This window comes from Podarcis liolepis (genome assembly GCF_965112155.1).
Source record: "Podarcis liolepis genome assembly, chromosome: 2".
Taxonomy (NCBI): domain Eukaryota; kingdom Metazoa; phylum Chordata; class Lepidosauria; order Squamata; family Lacertidae; genus Podarcis; species Podarcis liolepis.
This window is the reverse complement of record NC_139555.1, coordinates 108512128-108518159: the sequence shown is the minus strand read 5'-3', so window position 1 is coordinate 108518159 and position 6032 is coordinate 108512128. Positions and strand designations below refer to the sequence as shown.

The following is a 6032-nucleotide window of genomic DNA, read 5'->3' as shown; positions in this document are numbered from 1 at the left end:
CCAATCTTTCCCCTTTGATAGACATAATATTGGAACGTTTCATATGATTTCCTTTCGATGGACAACAGGTCTTCCTCCTGCCATTGCAATTCAAATGACAGACAAATGCCCCGCACAAATATTCTGATGCCACGTCCAAAAATCACATTCAGGGGATGTTCCACACCAAACAGACTCATCGTCCTCCACAAAATGGTGGCTGACTGTGTGACCTGGGGAGTCTTCTGTATTTGCGGAGGGCTGCCATATACCTTAGACCGATGATTTTCCAGCACCCTGAGTGCATTGGGAAGCCTCCATGAGCACGGGAAACCCCCAATTTGGCTATCCATACTTGTTAATCAAACACTCATTCAGTTCACAACTTCATTTCTCCTTCCTGCTCCCGAGAGGAGGACCACTCATTTGTGCTCACTCATTTATGCACTCCTTCATTGTCTGATATTTTGAAAAGTAAAAATAAAAAAATTCCTTCCAGTAGCACCTTAAAGACCAACTAAGTTAGTTCTTGGTATGAGCTTTCGTGTGCATGCACACTTCTTCAGATACACAGAAAAGTAAGTTCCTCTTGCAAAAGTGCACTATTGACTTGGGTATTGGGGTGGAATGGGTCCTTTCTTGGAGAGTTGATGGACATGTACCAAGCAGTGATTTGCACTGTCTATAGGATTTGTGGGTCTCTTCATCACTCCCCATCCCTGCTTGAACTTGGCAAATCACAGAAGATGTTATCAAATACAATAACCTGTGCTAGGGATGGTGACAATTCCTCTCTTCCTGGAGCTCAGGGAACCCTGTTCTTCCCAACATCTCCTTGGTTGGAGAGTTTGAATGTTCTCTGTTTTCTTTCCTGAACATTGCCATATGACTGGAACATAGCAAAGTTTTAAGTAGTTTGCACTGGTGGGAGTTCTAGGTGGCCAACCACGATAGCGTTCAATAATAATAGTTAAAATCACTGCTAGTTTTGCATGCAGTAATGAGGCGAAAATAATAGCTTGTATTATTTGTTGTACCTTACGCATCAATTATTTCTTTCAATAAAATTTAAAAATGAAGTTGTGGTCTGTATTCTATTTTAGCTCCTGTGTAATTACTGTATCTTGATCACAAAAGAAATCACTGTACCTCATATTTTCCCTTCCTCAAAATTGAGGAAATCTTAATTATACGGGTCATATCCCATGCTTTGCAATAGACTTCTGTGCTCAGCTGCATTTCCTTTCCCTCTCTGGGCCCCTCCAGCTTCCAGAAGACACACGCAAGAATACGACAGGGCAGAACAAACAAAGCAGATCCTCCATTCTGCATAACACTCTTGCATCGTATATGGCAGGGTTCATATAGAATCCCATACACAAATCACATGAGCCCAGTCAGCATCTGGAAGTATTAATGTAACCGTACCATATTAGTCTGTTTCTCCAAGTCTTGGCACTCAGATTCCAAAATAAAAGGGCCTCAGTCAACTGACTAACCAGCCAACCTTCCACCTCTCCCCAATTAAAAGCATCAGCTCCTATTGGATGCAGTTTGGCTCCAAGAAATATGAAGGTGGCCAGAATATCTGTTCATGGGATTGCCAGGAATGAGAGTCTGTCTTGCAAGCCTGCTGTCTCTCCATGTCCCACATCTTTGAGTAAAGTTGAAGATACATGCAATATCAAAGGACCACTTATTTATCACTCATGGAGAACAGAAACACATGGCTGTGCACATCATTCATTGCACTGCACTATGAGCCGCAGTGAGATACAAAAGAAAGCTGCTAACACAATGATTCGGGAATATGGGCTGGCCAGAAGTCACCCATTGTGTTTCATCTGCAGGCTGGTTGAGAGTTACCTGCTCAGCACATCGTACTATTACAATTGAAACCTGGAGCAGAACAGAAAACCCTCGTAAGATAGCATCAGGCATCTGCTGTGGTCCGCGACATCCTGTACAGCATGCAGCTGATTCCTCAGCCCATCTGGATTTGGGCTAACAATCAGAATTTTATGCCTGAAAGGGCCCAAGGCAACCATTGCCTTCACTCTCTGCTGCCCATCCGAGTGACCCAAGCATATTGCCAGAGGCTCTTTGGACCTTTCAATGCCACCAGGATGAGGTGAGAAGCCAAGAGGGTTCCTCCCAGCCGTATATAATGGATATCTTGAACCCGGCTCCTGAAAGTGAGCAGCGTGTTCCTGCCTGCTCTGAAAACCTGTGGTTTCTCAGCTGCTAGGCTTTGAAAGCTGTCTCTCCATACAAAAGGCATTCCAATGGAGCAGAGCTTGTTTCTTGGTAATCAAAGGCCACGTCTGCTTCAGGTCTGGCTACTTACATTCTGTGTTCTGCTTTGCCTCAGGACTGGAGGTAAGTATGGTCCCCACTTCCCTTCCTTGAACAGGTGAAGCAAGAATAAGCCACTCTTCTACATAGGTTGAATCTATGAGCAACCCAGAGGGGATGTACTTTGGGGCAAGAGTGGAATATTTGCCTCCTTTAGTGGGGTTGTGATATTTCAGTGTTAGAGCTCTTGCCTTCCGTGAAGAAAGCCCCAAGTTAATCCCTTACCTACCATCTCCAGTTGAACGTTTCAGTGAGAAGATCGTGGCGTATCCTGATAATGGGGCAAAATAAACAAGGCAGTTCCCTATGTTTGTAGAAGTGAATCAAATCACCCACCTCTTGTTGCATGTGTATAGTTGGAGAGATTTAGGGCTCATGCACACTGCTGCTCACCCTGTGCTTTTGAGGCAAGGACCAAGGGGTTTTCCATTTCCCCCCACCACTTTCTTCAGGAAGACTCGCTACTTTCGGCTGAATCCAAACAAACGTCAATCCACAGAAAACCCGACTGACGATTGCTTCGATTCAGAGTGTACCATCTTCGAGAAAGAAGGTCCAGCTGTCTAGGCGGAAGGTTTTGCTAGTCTCAGGCCACAGGAGCGTGCTACAAATTTGCATACAATTTCCATCTCTTAATATATACACAGAGATGCAAATTTTGTCTGACTGTCCAAGGGAAAAAAGATTATACCATTTCTGTTCTGGGGTCTCTTCTGACAGCTATGTGTGCTGATAGGATTTTGGTGGGTTAGGGCATTGAATATCAATTGGTCCTTCCACCAATGAAATACTGTCTCTTACAACAGATGCTGTGAAATGCAGGAAATGCATCATGAATGGTCCTGGCGAGCCATGCCTACCGAATGATGTGACATGTGAGGCACCATTCTGTATGAAGGCAGAAAGCTTTTCATGTAAGGAGACTCTCCTGTCGACGTTCCTCCTTTTTTTATGGTGGGCTTCAGTGTAGAAAAGAAAGTCCTTGTACCATACTTGTGTCCTTGTGTGAGTGTCTGGAGGCAGTTGGAGGATGGATGGCTCAATAAATGGAAGAGCCCAAAGTTTCTCTAGGGAATACCATATTGGCATGAATATAAGCTGCACCCAGAATTGAAGGGGGGGGGAGAGAAAAAAGACAATACTCAGGCTGCTTCCTGCGGGGAGCTGCACCGCTTTGCTGGCAGCCTTCCACCGTCTTTCTGGTGGCTTGGGGAAGGCTTGGGAGCGGTGGGCAGGCAGTGCGCCATTGCCCCGCACTTCCGGGCTGCTTCCTGGTGGGGGGGGGGGAGCTGTGCCACTTTGACAGTGGTGTAAGGTCACGAATATAAGCCGCACTTTCACTGTTGGAATTTGGGGGGTGGGGAATGAGGCTTATATTTGGGGAAATGCTGTAATAAATTTAGTACAACAGTTCGAATTTTCTGGTCAGGCTCTGAATTCACTTGGTAAAGCAGTCAATGAGCAATTGACAGAGCTGTCCCTTTCCTCATCCAACATGGTGCATGATTCGTAACGTATTGTCACATGACAGTGCATTGGTTGGCAAGTGCAAAGTCTCAGCAGCAATATGAAAAAGACCAAGCATTTCCAATGAAAATGGAGCATTAGAAAGCTTTCCCCCCAACTCCATTTTGAACACATGGATTCTGTTGTGAAGCTGGGGAGATTCATGGTTCCGGGAAGTTTTTGCCTCTGCGCATGGGTCTGGGAATGTTCTGATCAGTTCACATTGAGTTCAGTACCCTGACCTGTTCTTAACACATTGTTGACCACATCTACGGAACGCGATTGTTATGTTCTTTCAGGTCATGCAATATTAATCATTAGTAATAGTTTAAGTCTTGATACTCAACCACTAGTTAATAGTTTAATAAGGAGGTTTCACGCCTGTCTAATTCTGTGTTCCCTTTCCCAACCTTTAATCTATTGATGATTAATACCTATATTCAACCTTTGCATTGTATTCATGTTGTTTTTTAATAAGTTTTTATTAAATTTTCACAGATTTTTAAAAACACATACAATACACACAGTACAAAAATATACATACAGTAACAAACAAACACGTATAATTTCAACTCCTTTTTGTATTCATGCATTGTATTCATGTTAACCAATCAGCAACAAGCACATATGTGGTAATGCTGTAATATTCAATAAAAGGGACTCGCCGAGACATGCTCGAGAGATGCCTCCCGTATGACACCTTGCCATTCGTCTGTCGCTTATTTCAACCCAACACATGGACATATCACTGCAAGACAGACTGTGCAACAGTCTTCCAGCAGTACTGGAAGAGCTACCTCATTAGAATCTTGAATGCCAGATATATTCTTATATTAAGCCATATTATGTAGAGGGACCTTGCCTAAAAAGATGAAATGTTGGAGAGGGACAGAAAAGGTAAGGTTTCTGCTTCAAGGAACTGGCATGTCACTTGGAAAGTGGCCTATTTCTCAGTCTGAAGGAAAAGTATTTGTGATTTATCCTTGAAAACTGTGGTGGAGATTCTGAGATTTAAGAGTTTGTTTTATTTAGACATATATTTTGCATATGCTTTAACCTACTTTTATTTTAATGTTGACACTTAAGTAGCTTTAGCAAAATAAATTCAAATGTCTGTTTTAAGTATACTTTTCAAGATTGAGTTCAAATTGTAAAGTGTAGTTCATGTAACCTTTGTCCTCTCTTTTGATATGGACTTTGGACTAATACAATAAAATTATCTTCATTTACTGGTTAATCTCAACAAAGATACTTCTCTATCTCTCTTCAGTTGAAACTGGTGAATTGGTGAGAGTCGTCAAACACTGTGGCCAATTTATCCTGAGATGGGCATGTGGAATGGAATCAACAGATAAAGTTAAACTGAAAGTATCATGCTGTGAAAATGACTTATGTTTTGACTGATTTTACTGTTCTGTTCCTAAATTGCTCCTCCTTCCTGTTCCAGAGAAGAGGACCACCCATTTGTGTCAACTCATTTATGCATTCCTTCACTGTAACTTCTCCCCACAAAAGTGTGCAATTAACTGCAGCAAGAGGGTGGGATGGGATGTTCCTTGATGAGTTCATAGACACCTACCAAGCAGTGGTTTACACTGTCTACTCTTACCTTCCCCACACCTGACCTCATATGAAGTCAGGCGTAGGGTGGATGTGGGCTGGGGTGGGGGTCTTCTGAAATAGCCTCTTGTGCCAAATGGGGAAGACCAGAATGCTTCCTTATGCCCAGAGACCAGAGTTCCCCTCCCTTGCTAGAACTGGGCAAATCACAGAAAATTTTATCCAAAACATTCGCTTGTTTTTGGGATAGTGATGAGATTCATTAAACAAGAGGGCGAACTTGGATGGTCTCTGCCTGCTCGTGAGAAAAACCATCTGCCTCAAGTCATAGGACAGTTTTCTATCTTGGTCTGCCCTCTGTCTGAGTCTCATGATTCTCTGCAAACTCTGAATGATCATGAGTCCCATTCCTAGAGAGGGATCGTACATTTGGCATAACAGGCATCTGCCCTAATTCTGACAGGACCCTGATGATTTATCAGCTCTTAACCACGTTCTTAGAACATCTCATTCCACACAGTCAGTCAAGATGGTTGGGGGGGAGTCTGGAACCACTTCTATTTGGACTCTCCTGCGTCCTGTCCATCAGATTCTCAATTCATCTCTTCCTGGAGCTCATGGAACCCCTCTGT

At 43.3% G+C, this 6032-nt stretch overlaps 1 long non-coding RNA gene across 1 annotated transcript; it reads left to right on the top strand.

Annotated features, from left to right (window-relative positions):
* Positions 1-2340: 2340 nt before the first annotated feature.
* LOC310699206 lies at positions 2341-5152 on the top strand. Its single transcript, XR_014521997.1, has 3 exons — positions 2341-2358; positions 3141-3248; positions 5111-5152. It is a non-coding gene; the product is annotated as an uncharacterized lncRNA (long non-coding RNA).
* Positions 5153-6032: the final 880 nt, after the last annotated feature.